The sequence below is a fragment of the Acanthisitta chloris genome, unplaced genomic scaffold (assembly GCF_000695815.1).
Source record: "Acanthisitta chloris isolate BGI_N310 unplaced genomic scaffold, ASM69581v1 scaffold24902, whole genome shotgun sequence".
Taxonomy (NCBI): domain Eukaryota; kingdom Metazoa; phylum Chordata; class Aves; order Passeriformes; family Acanthisittidae; genus Acanthisitta; species Acanthisitta chloris.
The window spans coordinates 3,309-24,823 of record NW_008661425.1 but is presented as its reverse complement, the minus strand read 5'-3'; the positions used below and the strand labels follow the sequence as shown (position 1 = coordinate 24,823).

The window sequence follows — 21,515 nt, the reverse complement described above, 5'->3', positions numbered from 1 at the left end:
AGATCACTAAAAGCAAGGTGGAGCATCCTTGCTATGAACAAAGCCAACACTGGCAGAGGAAGAAATACTTCACAAAGCTGGAATTCACCATCCCTCCTTTTAATCCAAAACAACCCCATTGCCAGCTCATCGGGCTCAATCCAGAGCTCAACTGCTCTGGGGTCAGATGAGGAGAAAAGAGGCACAGGCTGGAGATGTACTGCGAAGGCAGCAGTGTGTTGGCTGTAAGTGGCAGTGCTGGAAGCTTAATGCAAAGGGGCTGATAAAGATTGATGATGATTTCTGCTTTGGGGTTTGGTTTTGTAGGCAGAACCAGACACTTGGTTGTTGAATCTATACCCCAATAACATGACTCTGCACAGCCTGGGGACAGCTGATGTGCTAAGGCAAGAGCACAGCACTCCCTGCCCTGTCCATCATACCAGTGTTTGCTCCCCACAGCAGCCACTGGGCCTGCTGCATGCTGCTGTGCAGAGAACAAATGATACAAACTCACTTGTCCACAGCATATTATGCTTTGAAATATTTATTGCCTCCCCAATCGGAAGAAAGAAACATTTCTCTCCTGGACATAATGAAAAACACATTTCCAGTACTTAACAGCTGGAAGCTGGAAAGGTGGCCAAAGAAAATCCCTAAGCATTTTTTTTTCCCTCCTTTAAAGTAAGCATCTGGAAAACTCATTTCTGTGGAAGAGAAGCCCTCCTAAACCAACTCGAGGAAAAAGTCAATTAAACTTCTTCTTGCAGGGGTTGATAAGATCATACTCTGAGTGTGATATCAACAACGTGTTTTCTGTCTGCCCCTGGCAGCTCCGCACCAGGAGGATGAAGAGAGGCTGTTTTTATTTAATGAAATGGAACAACTCTGCCAGGCAGAGATTTCCAGTATGGTTTTGATCAGCCACTGTAATATCAGGGAAGTTTTTCATCTCCACCCCACATTTCTTCAGCTGATACACCCTGAGTGATACTAACATGATCCTGTTGTCCTGGAATGGCAAGTAAGTCCTCTCCACTCCCTCAGCTTCAAGCTGTCCCTGGGATCTGCTCCTCCAGCCTAGATGGGCACAAACACAGGGAATGCCAACTGGCACACATGCTTGCAAGCAAAATACTGCTTTGTCCAGGCCAGATACTCACATTAACCCTTCCAAACGACCAGGGAACTGCTACCCCTCTCCTTCCACTGTTACACCATCGTTCTGTGCATGCTGAGCAAACCCCAAGGTTGGCCCTTGTCATTGAGAAAGAGTCATGGACCAGCAAGAGAGAGCAGGACTCCACATTTGCTAACACAGCTTAGAGCTGGTGCCAGGCTGCCCAAACCTGCTCTGCTCTAGGTACCTCCACTGGAGAGGCTACAGCAGGTCCTGCCAAATGGGCACTCCCCAGGATAGCACTCCTGCCCCCACACCTCAGGGAATCCCTACTCTGGATGCACCAATTGCTTTCCCCAGAAGCAAAAGCAGCTGATAAAAACAAGAATGCTCCACTTTTTGGATGAGATGTCTGGGAAAATGTTTCACCTCTAACTTTCATGACAGGTTCGGATTCTTTCGGAGGGAGGACTAATGTGAGATGTTATTAAACACATGATGTGTTATTGTAACTAAAAACAGGAAATTAATGGCTCACTATATGGTGGGACACAAGGCAGTCCCCCTGGGGCAGACTGATGACTGTCCCCACCACGGCTGTATCCTGTGTGCTGACTATCACTGCTGCTTGTGTAGCAGAGCCTGCCAAAAGCACCAGACGCCCCTCAAAGTTGTGTGCTGACTATCACTGCTGCTTGTGCAGCAGAGCCTGCCAAAAGCACCAGGCGCCCCTCAAAGAACCAACAGCAGATATAAAGAGGAATCCAGACCCAAAGCTTTTCCAGGCACTCCATTCAATTCACTGTCTCCCATAACTGTGGGGCAACTGAAGCCTCAAGCCTTTGTCCAGGTTTAGTGCACCAAAAGCACTTCCAAAAATGAAGTGTGCCACACTTCCCCTGCCCTGGGGATCCCTTTCTGGATCCCTGGCTGCTATGTACCAGCCACTAGGAGAAAAAGTACTTCTGGCTAATGCAAGACACTTCCTCTTGAGAAGCAGAGTTAGCTCCTGCTGTTCTCCAGCATTGAGTTATCTATCCCAGCAGGCAATCAGGCTGTGCCAGAACAAACAGCACATCAAATAAACAACACATTAAGATGAAGCACGCTGCAGACACGTGCGGTCACTCTGCTCTCCAGCCCCAGTGGCTTCTGCAGCTCAGACATCTGAAGCAGCTCTGCTTTGCTCACTGTAGAATCCCATTTTCCTCTGATCTGCCCTATGGCTGTCTTGGAGGTCCTGTGCTGCCCAAAGCAGGTCTTGCTGCTGATGGAGAAGCTCAGCCCAACTGCAGAAGCTTTACTTAGGACTGATGCTTTCAACATACTTCCAGCTATCCTGGTCAGAAAGGTTTCAGCACACAAAGAGGCCAACTGCAAACATCACTATGTGCTCCTGCTCAGTCAGCATCAAGCCAGCAGCAGCACTAATCCACCTGCTCACATTTCTAGCACTGAATTTCTGGCTGATGAAGCAGCCAGGGACCAGAAGGAAGTGGCACAGCCCAGAACTTCTCCAGCCCATCAATGTGTTTCAGGTCATGCTTGTGACCTAGTTTGAAATCCCGGTGGTTTCTATTCACAGAGCAGAGGGAGCTGTGCTGTGGCACTGGCCATACTGCTGTGATGCACCTGTCACCCCTCTCCCCTTCAGCAACCTGACCCTGGGCAGCTACGCCATGAATGTGCTCACATCCTGTCCCAGCCCTGGGGACACTGAGGCACGCAGGGCAGGAACACTGAACCACACCAGGTCTCACTGCTGATGTAAGATGCAGACATTGGGATGTGGAGAAAATAAACCCCAAAGCCTTTCCAACACTGGCACCAAAGACAACATCCCAGTCTGCACAGCAGCCATCTCATGTTTCCTCCTTCCTGGTGGTGTATGTACACGATAACTGATTGGTCCCACCACTGCAGAAATCTAACCCTAACCCTCACTCCCTGCCCAGAAAATAGCCTCACTGCCCCTCAATACAAGAGAAAACAGGACTGGAACTCACATACTAGTTATGGATACAGTATAAGCACAGGATGACAAACTCAGCATGCCAAGAATACCCAGTGTATGTCCTGGCTGGAGAGGTGTGGAACCACCAGCAGTGCAGGCACAGGAGCTCATGTCCATCAGGCTCTGGGATTTGCTCTGCCATTCATTTGGGCAGGAACAGTGACAGGGGCAGCACATAACCACGGGTGGGAGGTGCACACTACCCCGCACTGCTGCTGATCACCATCAGCTTCTGTGCTGCTCCTCGGAGCAAGAGCCAAGGACACAAAACTGGTGCTTTAGAGGAGGCAGTAGCATTGTTGTAGCAAGTCATACTACAAGAAGCTTTTAATGGTATGACTATCCAAAACCACCTTTAGAGCAGCTGCAAAGAACAGCTGTTTAACTTACATCCTGTGCAGAACCACAGAATATTCAGAGTTGGAAGGGACCCACAAGGATCATTGAGTCCAACTCTTGGCCCTGCACAGGAGATCCCCAAGAATCACACCACGGGCCTGAGGGCATTGTCTAAATGTCTCTTGAACTCAGGCTTGGTACTCTTCCCTGGGGAGCTGTTTCAGTGCCCAACCACCCTCTGGATGAGGAGCCTTTTTCTAATATCTAACCTAAACCTTCCCTGACACAGCTTCAGGCCATTCCCTCAGGTCCTGGCACTGGTTCCCAGAGAGAAGAGATCAGTGTCTGCACCTCCCCTTCCCCTCATGAGGAAGTTATATACAGCAATGAGGTCTCCCCACAGTCTCCTCTTCTCTAGACTAAAGAGACCAAGTGACCTCAGTCACTCATCAGGTTCTTCCAGAGTCAGGGCCCTTGTGAGTGCAATTTAGCATCGAATACAGCACTGTGTGTAACAGCAATATAAACACCACGGGGTCTGCAATAAGTGGCTATTGGGAAGAAGCAGCATCTCAGCAGGATGCACGCTAACCTGAGTGGGTTTGGCTCACAAGCTGTTAGACATCTGTACTTCAGTCCAAGGGAGGCCACTGTACTGTAAGGCTCTCCTCCCAAGGGGAGCTTTATAAATATTTTCCAGGATAAACATTTGTAAATAGTGTCTTTCAACATGTCTGAGACTAGATTCTTGATCTCCTGTTTTCAAAAGAGAGTCATCATCTTCAAAGGAGGGGAGGCAAAGCCATTCATGCAAACGGGGTAGCTACAAGCAATCCAGTTTGGCACTCACCTCCAAAGCTATTGAGGTGGGTGTTTGTACTAGATGGTGTGTTTACCAGGAGCAGCCAAAGCCTGCCCTGTGATGCCTCCCAGCACTGTTCCCAGGCACAGGGTACATTGCCCTGACAGCCTCCAGAAATTGGATCTGCCTGGGGAAATGTGATCACCTCCATTCCCCTGCTGCTGAGGGACAGGGGTCACATTCTGCCAAGATCACAGCAAAGCAGACTGGCATCTGACTTGGAGCCTCATGGTTCATGAAATCAATATATGGGCCACACCAGTAATTTTGTCTCCTCTGCTCTTTGAAGAGTTCCCTCCCTTTCCCCTCTCCTGGCCATGAAACCAGGCTCTGGGTGGTCCCTTCCAAGACTGTAAATTGGCTTGCTGAAAGCCTGAGCAGAAGAAAGGTCAGATGCCTTACAAACTGAGCAAACTGACAGTGCTGTACAACTATCTGCACTTTATTCAGAGGGTATGTACATCCACAGAGCTGCTCACGCCACAGTCAATAAACCCATTGTCTTTCCTGCAGCTTCAGCCACAAGAGGGTAACAGCAGGTACACACCTACAGACACACATACACACCTGCACACACACCCCAGGGCTGAAAAATAGCCTGGGGGCTACCAGGAGGTGACTGCATGCTGTAAGACCACTGCTGGCTGAATGCTGACTGTTGGAAAGGGAAAGAAAACATGGGAAGCAGCCACAAAACTCATCTGGGACAGTGGTTTCATGAGCTGGGCAGGACACCAGCCACGGTATCCTATAGACAGTGTCATGTGGGACCAAAAAGCATAGCAGTGTGTGGGGTTGCACAGCCTAGCTAGGCTGGAATCACTGAAAGTACTTCCCAGGATCATTATTCTGATGGTTGGGAAGAAGGACAAGGGGACAGAGAGCAGAGACAAGACCACAGATACACCTGACAGTGACTTTCAAAAAGCTACTTTTCAATCCTTTTCTATGACCTGCCATCCACATGGGAAACTGCAATTTTGTGCTGTAAGTCACACAGCATCACTGCAAGGCAAACAGGCATTTACAGCTTGCTCAGCCCCTCCTGCTTCTCTGCTCCCACTGCCCAGCCCTGGGAAAGAACAGAGATAAGGGGAGTGCTACAGAAAACACAAGGGCTTATGAAAGCTCTGATTTAGTGGCGATATGAGGTCTGGGTGAGTAAGCACACACCACTGAAAGACCACTGCTGAAAGCAGGGCAGGTACATGGGATGGCATGTGTCCAGGGTGGGGACACAGCACAGGTATGGCTTACTTTGGAGGTTAAAAACCAAGTTTTTAAACAATAACTGCAGTGTCATTCTCCAGTGAGTGCCCTGCTCCTCTACCCTCTGGACTGGGGTAACACTCATGCATTTCAGGCAAAAAGCAGCACTAGGAAAACAGAGGGTGTAGAGCAGCATCCTTCCCTTCACCTGAGCTGATAGTGTATGAACACAGCCTCTCCAAAAGCTCCCAGCACACTGTTCTAACAGGTGCAAAAACCTGCTACCAAAATTATTTGAGATGATGTGTCTTCTGTGCTGAAGAAAGCTAACAACAAAGTGGTGGGGGAAGAAAATAAGGAATTAACTGGATAGAAAAATCACATCTCCAAACACAGAACTTGATGTATCCAGCAGTGATCCCATCTCTGCAGCAAACTCAGAGCCAGAGGGAGCCTGCTAGAAATGAAACTGCAACCAGTGGGGCTCTGCAGGGTTGAAATCAGCTCCACTCTCCTACCCAGTAACTCTCAACCAAGCGTTTCAGTTGCCAGCCCCAGGGATAACATAAACCAGGAATATTATCTCAGTGTAGCCTTTACTCTGAGCACAAAACTCCCCAGGTTCTTTAATAAGACATATTAATTTTTCACACTGTTAAGGGAAAAGCAAACAGCTCAGACCTTTCTGTTCCTACATTAGGCTCTCAAGCACATTTGCTGCATATCTTATCAGCACAGCTCGAGCCTTTCTAAGCCGTTTCAAGACTTTGGCCTTCAGAAACCTGGAGAGGGGGGTGGAAAAACTCTCTATTCATACTTACCAAGGCATAGCATATTTTCAAGAGGACATTCCTACCATCCAGAGCAAACAAAAGTTCCCAACTGTACATTCTATGAGTTGTTTGAGTTACAGCAAGTAATATCAATACAGGTTCACTGCACAAGATATTTAAATATTCTTAGGAGTTCCCAGGCCAGTTTAAAATTGAAAGGGAGAAGCCAGACAAAAGAATACTTGTTGTCTGTGCTTTCAACAGCTTGCAGGCTGGTTTTTACACCCAGAGTTTTACAAGCACAGCTCCATCAGCCAGGACCACAAGCTTGTTGGGATGGGCTGTCCAAAGCGTGCTAGGAGCTGTACTAATCTGGGACCTGCTCCATGACCAGACATCCTAGGCCTTGCAGTACTAAAAATACTATAAAAGAGCTATAGTAAGACCCTTTTCAGTACTGCCAAAGCATTGCTGACTTGCTAAGCTTGTTCAGGAAGCCCTTGGCTAAATCAAGGGCTGAAAAAAAGAAGCACTCAAGTCCCCTTCCATAGGATACAAATAGGATTTTGTGCTTTAGACACTGGATGAGAGTTGAAACAGCATCTGCTCTTTCTACAGCCAACAGTGAATTAGCTGTCTGTGGCATTCCCAGAGCTTTCTGGGCCAGCAGTGTAATGAATTTGTGCCAAAAAGGTCTTCTGCAATCATGACCGTGCTTGGGTGTCACCAAGCAGAGCCTCCAGCTACAACATGCTGGATGGTGCAGGGACAATAATTATCTTAACCACACAACTGAATTCTACCAAAAAACCCCAGGCCCGTTGCAAACTCAGCTCTTAATTCAACTAAGAAAAAAAAAATCAAGACCGATTTTAACCTTGACAAGGCACAACTTGTATGGCTCTGACACAGCAATTTCCCATCAGAGTGAGGGTTTCAGACCCAGCCTGTCTGTAACCCACCCAGGTCCTCTCTTGCCTTGCATTTATGGGATTAAAAAAAAAAAAAAATCTCGTAACCCACCCAGGTCCTCTCTTGCCTTCCATTTATGGGATTAAAAAAAAAATAATCCTCATGTCATACACTTCACTTCCAGAGCTGCAGGAAATCCACTCCAAGTGGCATGCCAGCTTCAGCTCTGAGGGTTTCCTTGGGCTGTTCTTTCAGTGACAAGGAGAACAAAGCAACCTTGGCAACTGGCCACGCTACAAGGCAAATATTTCCCTCATTCCCTTGAATGGAGTGGATATCCTGTCACAGACCTGCGCGTATGGGAAGGGTGAGGAGGGGAAGGAAACGAAGAGGACGAATTGGCACAACGTGAGAGGTCTCCATTTGCTAAAGCCCCTGAAAGGCTTTTCATTTTATATGGCCAAATGCCAAATGAATGACTCACACAAACTTCAGAGGAACCCCAAACCCTCTGGCACCCAAGAGCAGTGCACCAAAATCCTCCCTCCGTTGGATTTGGAAGAGGATATGGATGGCTCCAGCTGTGATGCCTTATTTCAGGACCCAGTTCTAGGAGATGGCAAACGCCACTAGCTTTCAGCTCTCCATTCCTTGTCTTTTTTTATTGTCCATTCCCAGGGCCAAGCAGCTTTAGAAGGTGCCTTTCTGGACCACTGACTGAGAAGACACAGTTCCTACAGGAAGAGAGTCTCCCTTGCACCACATATTAAGTGCCTGCACCAAACCCAACTGCATTGACCTTCCAGGCATTGCAGCAGCATTGCCTTTCTGGAATTCCTCTGCATGGTTCCTGCAAGCCTTGACAATACTGGGCTTAAAGCTCTGGTCTTTAGCCGATTTCAACAGCCAAACCAAACACACACAAGTAGGTTTATTCTTCTAAAAATCTGCATTACAGCCACACACTATGTTAGTATTTGTCAGCAAGTTTCCCCAACATGACACTGCCATTCATAGCTGGGTTAGCTGACCCAACAGCAGCACATACCAGGGTCACAGTGGGATTAACATTCCCAACGGCACAGCTAACACCAGCAGAGATCCACAGCTACAGCATTCGTGGAGAGTTCTTGCTGCTGTTCTGACATACAAGGCTCACAAGAACACTGGGTTTGACCTCATGGTCCTCCAAGACCTCCTTGTATTTACAGCCCCTTTTACAGAGACTTGAAGCAAGTGTACTCCAGGGCACAAAGCATAACTGGTAAAGAAACAAAAAACCAAACCCCATCCTGGAGTACAGCCAAAATCTTTGTGCCCACTAAGTTTGGGTGGATGCAGACTTTGCAAAAGCCTGGAAAAGGATTAAGGAACAGCTTTAGCAAACAGCCAGGACAACAACAGTGAAGTCATGATGAAGCCAGCAATACAGATTTCTGTTTGCAGTCATGAGCCTGTGTTTACAGTTTGCAACTATGTGCAAATACCAGAAAGCCTTTCTTTTCCTCTTCCCATCAGGGCTTGGCATCCTGTGCATTTAACTAGATCCAAGAGATGCCTACAGCAGCATGCCAGCTGGTTTTTGGTCACAGGGCATGCTCCAATCCACAGTGACAGGAACTCGTAAGAACCCATAAATAGAGCTCAGCTGAGTGTGTGTGAGGAAGAGCTCTGCATCACAGCAGGCACAAAGAAACAGCAAAGAGCAACTAAAAAAAGTTGTGGCAACTCTCAGACTTTAGCTGTTTGCTTGTCCCTGCATGGGTTATGCAAACAACCACTGGCAAGACTCAGAATGCCAAGCAGAAGATGCAAAATGCTTCTCAGGCAGAGCACACTGACTGGAGCGAGTTACACATACAGGCTTTGCCAGGAAATCTGCTCCATCAAAGATGTGGTTTTCAGCACACAGGTACATGGAAAAAGCCATCAATGAGATGCAAATCTTCTAGGATAAAGGCAACTTATTCTAAGGAAAGCTGTTCTAACTCCCAGATAACTATGTACACCATGCAACACAGACAAACATATCCCTGCAACAGGAGCTCAGCCAGTTTAACCCTGCTGGCAGAGCCCCAGCTTCTCAAGGTAGATGTGCTGGGAACAAGAGGCATGATGCTTCCTGCCACATCCAGAAACTCATATCTCCCATGAACTGTTCTTTGACAGAGGGAAGGACAAGACAAACCACCATCCTAACACTGTCCTCCAGGAGCTCTGCCTGACAAGCCCTGGCAAGTCTTGTTGCAGCAGCAATTGCTGGCTCCATTACCTGCTTCTTCTCTCTGCCAGAGGCTGTCAGCCCTGAGCAGACCCATCAAGAAGGAGCATGCCTCCATCCCTGCTGCTCCAGAGCCACATGGCACTCTAGCAGTGGCAGCACAATCAGTTTACAACACACCCTTGCTGCCATCATCAACTCATAGAATTTTAGGGGTTGGAATGGACCCTAAAGATCATCTAGTCCCAACGTCCTGCCCTGGGCAGGGACACCTCCCCACTAGATCAGGTTGCCCAAGGCTTCATTCAGCCTGGCTTTGAACACTGCCAAGGTTGGGGCATCTCCCTGGGCAACCTGTTCCAGTGTCTCACCATCCTCACAGGAAAAAACCTTTTAACCTTCTAACCTAAATTTCTCTCCTTTCAATTTGTATCCATTGCCCCTGATCTTGTTACTGCAGCTCCTAACAAAGAGTAGGTGATACTCAGTGCACCTAGAGAACATAAACTATCTTGGAAGAGGAGGAGTACACAGAGTCCCTAAACTACACCAACAGCTCTACCTCTGCTCTCTCCATTTCTGGCTGGCTGCCTCAGCAAAGCAGTGTGTGGGGCCAGGTTGGGGTGCCTGGAGGAAACAGGCACCGTTGCTTTCCATGCTGCACAAACAGAAGCTGGCACCATCCTGACCCACCTTCCATTAGCAGTGACCTCATGCTAACAAAGGCCTTTTTATAGTCCTGCTTGGCAAGTCCTTCTATGGAGAACAAAGTAATGTCATTCCTCCTGTCCTTGTCAAGAGTCTCTGGTGACCACAGTAGACCCAAACCACTCTCCCATCCTTGCTTTGTGCAGAGTCATCCATGTGCCACTCTCCAGGCCTTGTCCTCCTCCTCCCTGGATTGCCCAGTATGACAGACCTCTGTTCCAATATCTCCTCTCTAACCATCTGCTTGGCATGGCTCCAGAAGCAAAACCTCAGTTACCAGGTCTGTATGAAGAGGCCACATTTCCCTAACCAGCTGCCACTGATCTTCAGTCCACTCATAAGTCATTTGGAAAGGCTCTTCCACCCCATCACACTGGGCATGTGCCTCTCACCTTATGTCTTCGTACAGGTCTCCCTTTAAATTTCTGTCAAATGGGAAGTAATGTACTATTTATTGCACTGCTTGGCATTCCACATAGGAGGAGGGGAGGTCTGGAATTTGAAGAGCACTGAATCCAGAAACAGGAAACGGCTGAGGATCAAGGTTGGGCACAGCCCGGAGGCCCATGTTTATGACTCTAATAAAAGGATAAGGAAGAGATGAAAGCAGGGCTGAGCCAGGCTTGGTAAAGCATCAAAAGAAAGGTGCAGGGGGCTAGAACAGGCTTGAAAGAGCAGAGAAGCTGACTAGGCAGATGATCAGAAGTGTATTTAGCATCCTCCCTGCCAGCCTGGTGGATCTGAGCCAGTACATAGCTGTGCCAGAGCTGTGGAGGGCAAGGACAGCTCCTGGAAACATGCCCCAGCAAGCAGGAAAAGCTCACTTGAGGGGGTTCTCATGACAAGGACAAGCCTCAAGAACAGAACCAACTGTGCAATGCGACAGGATGTGTCTCCCAGTCCCAGACGAAGAACAGGGCTGGCAGTGCCACCAGGGTCACAGCCCTCAGCTTCAACACTCAGGTATGTGTGCAGGACATGAGTTCATGGACAGCCAAACACTCCCACAGGGGTGAGGGTCGCTGGAGAAAGACGATGGACAGAAGAGAAAGGATGCACAGGGCCAAGGCAAGAGCTTCAGTCAAGAAATCATTCTCTTCTGCAACTGATTTTGCGCTCATTGATCTGTTGCTGGGCAGGCTCCTGCACACAGGCTGTGCACAGAAGATGATGGAGATGGATGCAGCATTCCCATTTTGGAGATGGGACAAAGTACAGAAAACGCTAACCCACTTCTTTGGAATCCAGCATGCTCTGTGTCAGAGCTGTGAACCTCTCCAGTTCCAGTGGGTGTACTGACCTTCCCAAAACGCTCCCTCTAATGCCTCTCTGAAGGCAGAAAACACAACTCTCCAGTAAACAGGGACCTGACCTAGCTGATTCTGCTCTCACTTGCCTGGTACAACCACAAACAGACTGGACAAAGCTGACCCCTGGAGCACGTGTATCCGCACACATTCACACCCGATTCAAGGCACGCTCTTGTTTTCCAGCCCAGCCAAGCAGACACTTTCCAGGAGAACAGCAAGAAATTACAAGGCTTGCCTTCCAGCTATTCATTACAAACTAAAGCCTCCTGCCAGCTTGCAGCTCGCCTGACCTCTCCTCAGCTCACACTTGCCCTGAGGCTGTCTCCTAATCTTTGAAGAATCCCAGGGAGTTGAGAAGGGACAGCCTAGAGGGAAAGGGGAGCTCAGTGGCAAGAGACATCACCACCAGCCTCTTTGTTTCTCATCACACCAAAATTAAAAATAGGCAACAATATTTAGTGAGAAACTACAGGGGAAATCTTGCACGCACTTCTTAGGAACAGCAATTATCCTTTCATCAGTCATTACCTGGAGCCGTTCTAGGGGGGAGGCTGAGGCTTATTTTAACACCTGGTTCAGGTCTAGGCAGAGCAAGCACAGCCTCTGGGAAGATTAAGCCATTGAAGCACAAGGGTCATTAGTACAAAATGCAAAGGACAGGAAGAAACACCTTCCTTGGAGATCACAAAAGTTGCCACAACACTGAGTGACCTGCCCAGAGCCTCCTGCTGCACTGCTCCTCTCCAGGCTCACAGCCAGGCAGACGTGCAGGGCAGGTCTTTTGGGAATCAAATGAAATACCATCCACTCATTGCGGCTCTGGAAGACTGATTTTAAGCACTACTAGTTCATGACATGAGTAAACATTACATACAATTAAAATTCATGTGTCATCCATGATTTACCTACACTGGTATTCTGCACATCTTTTCCCTTACAGCAACAGTAACAAAGAGGAAAGAAGTTTCAGCCTTGGCTGCTGTGGATCCTGAAGAAGTGAACTTGGCATCTGACTTGGCAAGGCTGTTTGGAAAGGAGAGGATGGGTCTGCTCTTGCTGCCAGAGGAGACAGATCCTCACTTGATTACCAACCAGGCACTCCCTTCCTGCTCACCTGAGCAGCTCCCGCAGCCCTTGGAGCCAGGAATCCGGTGGGAGTTGGCAGATAGCACAGAAAGGTCGAGAAGGGCCAAGCAAAGGCAAAAATCTCCCTTTATCAGCACAAAAAAAAAAAAAAAAAGCTGCTGGCCTGGGTCAGGGGAACTGCAACTTGGAAGAAAACAGAACAGACTTCACAGCTAAGTTAATTTAAACAATAAAGGGGAACATAAACTGGGAGAGAAGATCCATCCACTTGGGCTTGGTGCCAGCTCCCAGTGCCACACGCTCTCACAGTCACACCTTTTCTGGTTTTCCCAGAGAAGCATTACAGATGTGCACCACAATTCCACTCCACAGCCATGGTAAAGCACAGCAGCACTGAACAGGCTCCGTAGTTAAACAGGAGCCACAGACCATCTCAGATCAGGGAACTACAATTCTGAAGCTTAGAAATGGATAAATAAAGATCTTGATCTACTTTTGAAGGATTCTATGGCAATTGCAGAGGACTCTACAAAGGAGAAGAGACCACAGGCTCAGCTGTTGAAAGTAAAAAAGGATTTCTACTCAGCCTGCTTAATGTGCTTTATTTTTAATACTGCTTTTGCTCCAAGAGCCAGAGAACAATTTGGAGAAAGAACGTCTTTGTTAGAGATTTTACGCCCCAGCCCTTTATTTAAGGTGCAAAAGCTCACAATAAATGTCACTAAGCCCTCCTACCCCTTTCCCACAGTGGTGCCCCAGCATAGTGAAGACTGAGTAGTCTAACAGTTACAAAAATTAAATTAAAACTACATACAAAAAAGAAATTATCTGAAATCTTCACCCACTCTTGCACTGCTCTGTGAAAAGCAAACACCAGAGAGATAAGGCAGCCTGTGGCCCCAAGAGAAATGGAAGTTGAGCATTTCCCAGAGATGTGTGCTGGGGAAAATGCTGCAGAAGACATCACCACCAAGGGGAAGGGAAGGAAGAGACTCTTTTCAGCCTTCCCCCTCTCGTGTGCAGCAAGAATGAGCAAGGATGCCTCAGAGGGAAATGCAGGCAGCAGCTACATCAGCCAGAGGCAGTAAGAGCTCTCACAGCAAAGGAAATGAAGTTGCAAAAGGAACAATGTGAAAGAAGGGAGAAATGTACCTAGTTTTCAGCTGAAAATTCTTCCTGGGTGATCATCACTCCTATCCCACACCAAGCCTAGGGAAAGCAGCCTCTAGGGCAACAGCTCCGTTCAGGAGAACCATGAGCATTCCCTTGGCATTTCTTTAAGTTCCTCAGAATTTTTCAAGTAGTGAATCCAGGGAATAAAGATCAGATTCATCTGCATGCTGAAGGCTTTTGCTGGGCACAGGGAGGTAAGCCTCAGCCCATCAGTTTGCAGGGCTTTCCTCCCAGCTGCCTTTCAATGAGGGCTCCCAAAGATCTCCACCAGCAGCTTCCATTACTATTTCAACTAAATGAAAATAAATGGGAGGTTAGAAACTGAGGTGAAAGAAGATTTCAGAGTGTTATGACACAAGTGACTATGCTCTGGGTTCAGTGGTGTTCCTTTGGCACTAGGCTGGGTGGCATTTCCACCTACAGAATCCAGCTCAGATCTACCAAGGATAAGTAGGAATTTAATATTCATTAACAGGAACACAGTTCACACAAGAGGATTGAGCTGTTCGTGCAAGTCAGATATTTGGCAACATTTGCACATTTATAGGCATCCTGCACATCAAACCATTGTGCAAAGCCAATTCTGAGGGGCCACATTTGCAGTGCAACAGGGAAAGAAAATAGGTTTATGCCCTGAAAATCCATGATGGAAAAACACTCATCTCCTTTTGAGGGAAATTTTGCACTGAAAGACCACCAACCTGTTGGCCAAGGGCTGAAGCACAGCATGTGCATTGTGTATCAACACCTTTACTTTGGAGTTAGAAGAGCCTAAGTGTAAGTTAATCAGTTCATAGGCCAGAAAAAGTAGCAGCTTTGGCAGATTCCATTGTAATTATTAGAAAACTCAAGAGTTGCCTCTCAAGGCACCTGGTAAATTATTGATCTTCTCCCTTGCTGAGACACATCCTACAGTGACTACAAAACATACCTGACTGGCCTGGGAGCTTGGCTCATAATCCCTTTCATTTCCTCTCCATCCAACGAATGCAACCTTTTTTTAACTCTTTTAAACCCTAAAGGGAGCTGCATTTTAAGCAGTAACATCCTCTCTCCTCAGCAGCAGAGGTGAATGGACATTGGTGTTCCATGCTGGTGACCAGGGAGTAGGGGGAGGCTGTGTGTCCTCTGTTAGGCACTGCCAAATTAAATACCTCTGGGTGTAAATCAAAACTGCCTGCAAAGCTCCAGTCTCTGCTGTTCTCCAGTGTCACCAGGGCCAGCAGACAGTGTGGGGGGAGATGGGGGATGCTATCCAGCCACCTTCTCACTGCAGTAATTAACCTCAAGCAAGCACTGGCACGAAGCTCCTGCTCTTGCATGACTGCAAGCATTCCTCCCCACAGAGTTTATCATAAAGCACCAACTATCCATAAACATCTCTGGGAAGGGCTGGCCTGGGTTCACCTTCATGCAAGGAAGATGTCAGGCCCTGGCAGGAAGCCAGCCATTCATGTTTCTTTAAACCTCCTGATTTTTGTCAGCTCTGACTCAAACGACCTTCTTGGGAGAAAAAAAAAAAAAAGAAAAAGAACCTTCCATCACACCCTTTCCTCCCCTCCACCCACTGTGGCACTTAATCACAGCAGGATCACAGGGGACAATTCCCATGGTGGCAGTGAGTCATGGTCTCCTGTCCCACTGCTCCCTGCACTGCCCCTCTGCAGCAGAGGCATTTTCCCATTTCCAGCTGGTCCAAAGCCTCCAGGCAGGAGAGAAAAGAGCTTGGAGCTCAGCAGCAGTGGTGCAGGCTTAGCAGCCTTTACCACAACATGGACCTTTCCCCTCCAAGCCAGGTAGGACAGCCAGTTTTGAGACTTATCAAAGTCCAGGTTGTGCAGCAACAGCAGAGTTCTCCCAGCACTCTCAATTCTGCCACCTTCCAAAACCTGAACTGTGCTTCATCATGGTGCTGTGATGCCTTTTGCAGCAAATCCATGCATGCCAAATACACTAAAGCTTTAAGCATAAGCTCATTATTAAAAACAAGGCAAAAAAAAAAAAAAAAAAAGAAATATTCCCTCTTCATACTCATCTCCTTAGCAGCTGCTAAAATCCATTTAACTTTCCTCCCTGGAGCTGATGCCATATTCCTAGTGCTCAGACCATATCTGACATGAGAACCCTCAAGTGACTTTTCTTCCTTTTCTAGCTTTTTCCCCCAGCAATTCTGGAAAGAACTCTTTCTCCTCCCCAAGGAGGCAGGAACAGACAGCACCAGCAGGAGCAATTCCAATCCAATCCCCAGTTGATAATCGGACTCAGCCTCCTCCCAAGCCGTGGTGGGAGCTCTGATCTGCCCTGCTGATGAAGCCATTAAGATTAGGTCTCTGCTGGCACTAGGATGACGTGAGGAGAGTGTTTAATATCCTCACACCGCCTCACCCCGGCTGGGTGGCCAACCCAAGCCATTCTTTAACTTATTTGCTGGCTGTGAATATTCCTCCTTCTCTCCTTCCCGTAGGATTTTAACACCCCTGTGAGGAGAGCAAGCTCCCAGCCAGCCAAAGCAAAGACCAACAGGCTGCTTAATTAACTGCCCCTCTCCCAGTTGCCACAGCCTTGCCAAATGCTGGAGAAACCTGATTCCAGCTGGTAATTAAGCACTTATGGTTCGAGAGGGATGAAGCCAGCAGGGAAGCACAGCAGCAAAGGAAGGAGCTGACACCAGAACTCCCTGTGCCAATCCCTGCAGTGTCCTCATGCCATCAGTGCCAACGCTCCAGGCACTCATGATCCCCCAAAGGGACAAAAGCTTTTAGTGGCCCTCAGTCCCTTAAATTAAATCTTAATTGGTCCAAGAGCTCCCTAGAGGGTCACACAGAGCAAGGAGAGGCCTTGTTTGCCAGCCAAAAAAAAAAAAGCCCTGCTCTCAGACATGCCTTTGAGGGTGTTGTTACCTGTGCTGTTTCACAGGTATCCAAGGAATTTGCAAAGCCTGGCTACAAGGTATGCTGGCTTGATCCTGCACTTGCCCTGCAGACCCTGCCAGGTCCTGAGAATTCCTCTTTCACTCTTCCATCCTTTCAACCAGCCTCAACTTCAAAAGGAGGAAATTAGAGATTCTGTAGCATTTCATCTTGTTTCTACTGCTCAACCTAGCAAAACAAAGGAGGGGAAAGCACAGAACTGACTCTCATCAGAAGCATAAACAAGATATTATAACAATTACATGCAATAAGGGCATGTATAAAGACAATAAAAATGGGCTGAAGCTTTAGGTTTGTGCTGCTGTTGAGACCAGCTGGGTATTGTATTGTGTAATACTGATATATTGCACAGGTTGCAGGGAAGCAGAGTCTGTGAGCCCAGAGAAAATCCAAACCAGGTGAAGCATCTGCCACAAGCACCACATGTGCAAATTCTGGTACCAATCCTGCAGAAACACGGTGCAATCCCATCTCCCTGGGTACCAAGGGAAAACAGGAGAGGAGGACAGGAGAAACAAGGTCAACTTAGACCAGCTGTTTTAGCAGTACTGCAGCCCCCCACATTATTCCAGGCTCTGGCTCCCAGCACAGCAGCTCTGGAGGCTGCAAATCCCCAGGTGAGCCACGCACAGCAGCTTGCAGGCACACAGAGCAGCTGGGTTAGCTCTGGCCTAAAGCCAGAAAGTTGCCACAGAGAATGACAAAGAGGAGAAGCGGCTCCCTAAGAAAGTTGGTCTTTGAAAATCCCTCTCCAGAGAAGTGGTGAGAAAGCAGAAAGCCACATTGCAGGCTGGCCCTTGGTTGGAGGGGGAGTGCAAGCACTCTACCCACCCAGCACATCCCTGCCAGCTGGGATGTTTCTAAGAGACACAGCAGATGCCACCTACGCTGGTGAAGGCTCAGCACAAAGTGTGCAGCCCCAGGAGGTTTTGCCCACACAGCTATTGTGCTATGCATGGTGTGCCCTAGGCGTTAGCAGATATTTTGCTGGTGCTGTGTATAGCACAGCTGGCACTTGTGGGAGAGGACAAATTTGCAGAGGGTGTTTGAGAGGCTCCAAGTGAGTGCTGCAGCAGGGCAGGGAGTGGATCACAAACAGGCCTGGGCATTAAAGTGTGTGTTTGAGACATCTAACAGAAGGGTCATCATCATCACTACATCTCAGGTATCTATAGCTGTAAATCTTGAGTCAGACATCTTACAAACTGCAGTGACAAATGAGTCTTCACTCCAGCAGAGAGAGTGAAACAGCTACATGCAAGGTCAGGGCAAAGTTTCAGTGTCCAACAAGGCTTGAAATCCCTGCAATCAGTGCAAATTCCCAAGCAGCAGTGACTCAGCCCCTGAAAGACTGATGAGCAATCATAGCAGTCAGGTTTCCTGTGCAAGAGGTGAGCTGTCCACAGCTCCACAACTGCACTGTCCAACAGACCTTCCAGTCAAGGAGGACCTGAACTTGGCCTTTGGGGTGCAGGGCTCATAGCAGAGCTTGGGGAAGCACAGCAGAGGAGACAAGAGTCCAGTAGTTACCTGTTAAACTGTCATACTATAGAGCAAATGTCTCAAATCCCGAATTACAAGGGGTAAGGCTGCTAGGGAGCAGCTAGGAGTGTTCAGCACTGCAGAGTAAGGGGTGTCTCACACACACATCCTGCCACAGGGCTCCATTCCAGAAAACAGATGCTCATCCCACAGCCCTTCAAGTCTCCAGCTTACAGTGCCTTTCTGTCTCTGCCCTTCAGCCAGGACATCTTTGCTGCTTCTCTCTAAGCTCAGGAAAGTCTGAGAGAACACCCCACTTCCACAGGGACAGTTTTGCCGATGAAAATGAGCAGCAGAGGAGGCAGTAGGGGCTGACAGCCCTGCTATTACAATGGTAATTCCCTTTGACATGCCAGTATTAGAGACCAAACATCCATTGTCATCTTTTGTCTTTTACAGGAAGATCTTCAGCACAGACTTACTCCTTTCAAAGGATTTAAAACACACCAGTTAAAGTTTTAGAGCACAGCCTTGAATTTCTCAGGGCTGTATTTTCACATTCTGGGGTTGCTATTGAGTCTATTTGGGAGGCAGATCTCCTCTTTAGGGTAATGTCACCTGCAGAGTGTAGAAGATTCTAAACATGACAACTTTTAGAAAGACTGAATAGTAACAACAAATAGAGACTGCAGTTAATACTACAAACAGACAAGAGATGCTCCCTTCGATATTTTAACCAGAGCCTCCTGCCCTGCCATTAAATCAGTGGGTTTTGTTCCATACTTCCAGTAAGGTCCACTGAAGGATTTTAGAAGCAGAGGAGCAGGTCCTCACCAACATAACTAAGAAAGGATTTGGGTTACCTGTCCAAGGTCCAAAGTGACGTTGACCTGGTTGAATTCCAGCCCCCGGGAGAGAGGAGGACTCTGCCACCAGCGCTCGGTCCCATCGATGGCATTTGTTATGGGGTGAGCCTTGTTGCTGTTTGCAGAGGAGCAGATGTCACAGTATTGGCCCTGTTGAAAGTACAAGAACATTTAACCAGAGCTAAAAAAATGTGGCACAAAGCAGACAGGTATCACAGCAATTCAGAAAATACAGGACAGAAATTTGCTAACGTAAATCAATATATAGACTTCGTTTGCACCAAGTTAGAGTGTGGACAGAAAATGGAACAAGAAAAGGCTCAAAACCCCCACAACCACCGAGTGTAGAATTTGGGCTGCTGTAATAAGCATCCCTTCTGTATTTCAGATATGCACTGAGCATTGGCAAAGGGACCCAGACACAAAGAACTGGCTGCAAGATGTAAAAGGAGAAGCCACACTGCAATGGAGCACAGTATCTCATGGTCCCCAGCTCCTCCGAGGCTGTCACTCACCCCTGCTGACACCCAGAGATACCAACCCAGACCATTCAGTCATTTCTATGGATTCAGACTGGCAGTTCTGCCCAACTCCCTGCAATCTGTTTCTTGTCCACCTATTCGTTTCACAATAATGTCCTTTCAGCTACATTTTCAAGCTTGCTGGTCTAGCAGCCAAGTTTCTTTTGCTGGTGACGCTGCAATGCACGGGCAGAAAGGGACAGCCCCAGCTGTCAGCTGGCCAGGGATCTCGCTGCGATCACTTCCCTGCCTTCCCTTTGTGGTGCGGGTGGTTTTGTCAGCTCCATGGACACGCTGCCAGAGAAAACAGCCCTGCAACTTTAACGGCACCTCCTGAGCAGGATCAGACAAAGACCTGAGCTGTTAGTGGCAATTCTTTCTTTCCCCATTAAAGGACAAATGAATCTGACCCACTCTTAAGGAAACCGGCAAATAGCCCTGAAAATTGGCAAGTTATTTGTTTTTGTGGAGCCACTATTGTCACTTGAATTGCTGCTACAACAGCCTGGAAGGAAACTTTGTTTGCAGGCAGTTTTCCTTTTAAAGGCGCAGTTCTCCCCAGGCAGGAACGCTGCCCTTGCCTGTCCCAGCTGCAGCCAGCATTAATATTACACCAGGTACAAGATCTCAAGACAGGCAATCCCCTTCCTGCTCAGCCTCTGCATCCCTTAAAGGGCTGAGGAAAGACAGTGTCACTGCAGAGCATATGATTTCCCAGATGCTCCAAACTCTGAAGGTGCAAAGGAAACAGATTTCACAGCATTCTTCCCTACAACCATGTGCTATGTTATTTGCAGACAGTTACACAACACAAATTGTCCTGAACATGAACACTTTTAAATGAACTCCTATAGAGATATGAAAATAGCAGACAGGGAAGCACAAGGCCAAAGAAAAGGGTAGCTGTAACAATCCAGGTAATCCTGATGCCCATGCAGGGAGCTCCTGCTGTACCAAGAGGTCAGGACAAGGCTCGTTTGAGCATGCTTTGAGCCAGGAGGGAGAGCAGACCAGATAAAACTGACCCAACTCTTCAGCTCAAACCCTTAACGGGAACCGGTGCAACAGGTTGTGTGGAAATTTCTGCTGCACAATACACAACACTGAAGTGGGGGGGGAAGAGAGACAAGGTTACAAAATGGGGATAAATAAATAAAAAATAAAGTGTTTTCATACTTTAAATTCTTCCTGCAGATGTAAAAAACATTTTGAACCCAAAGCTCACACTGATGGGTGACAGTCAACTCAAACTGAGTAAGAGGAGACTAAAAATTAGGATCAGCTGCTCCACATTTGTAATGCTGCTGTTGTCCCTCCCCACTGCTGTGCAGCCTGTGTGCTGGGAACATGTCAACAGCTGAACCAAATTTCCTGGTAAAAGTGTGATTAGCCCCTCCAATGCACCAGTTGCTCATTAGTAGTTTCATCTGAGCCAGATCTAAACCTAACAAGAATCATTTCCAGCTATTTGTATTCCAGAGCAGCTCAAGCTCTAGCACAGTGCGTCAGGTCTCTACAGGGAAGTTCTGACATCAGCAGAGGATTTTAATTAAAAAGCACTTGTGAGCTGCAGGCTTAGGGGAGACAGCAGGTTGCCAGAGCAGGAGAGGCTTGAACACCACTAAGGTACACCAAAGAAAGAACTTCAGCAATGCAAGAAGTTGCAGGGCAGCTTAGAGAATATAAAACTGCCACTATCAGAGCAAACTGCAAAGGGAGAGAGATAAGGATGTGGTTTGAATGGAGGGCAGCTTCCAGAGACCTGTGAGGCCTGATCCTGTTCCTGCTCAAGTCACTGGGAACTTTGAAGTTTCCCCTGAGCATAAAAGCTAGGCAGGCACCCTGCTGGCACCACTGCCTTGGGGAAAGCAGGTGGCTTTGTCCCAGTTTATCTGGCCCTGCCATGACCCAACATCAGCTCCTCATCTGATTTACCAGAAAACCACAGGGAGCATGGGGCAGCCTGGGCTGCTGGGGATGAGGTAGGAAGGGCAGGAAATGGAAGGTAAA

General features: G+C 47.9%; 1 protein-coding gene across 1 annotated transcript in view; it reads right to left on the bottom strand.

Moving 5' to 3' along the window:
• Positions 1 to 19,128, bottom strand: part of LAMA5 (laminin, alpha 5) — an 80,856-nt gene extending 61,728 nt beyond the window's left edge. The window contains exon 1 of the mRNA XM_009070231.1: positions 18,982 to 19,128. The gene's annotated coding sequence lies outside the window, so the exon portion shown is untranslated. The remainder of the gene's footprint in view (positions 1 to 18,981) is intronic.
• Positions 19,129 to 21,515: the final 2,387 nt, after the last annotated feature.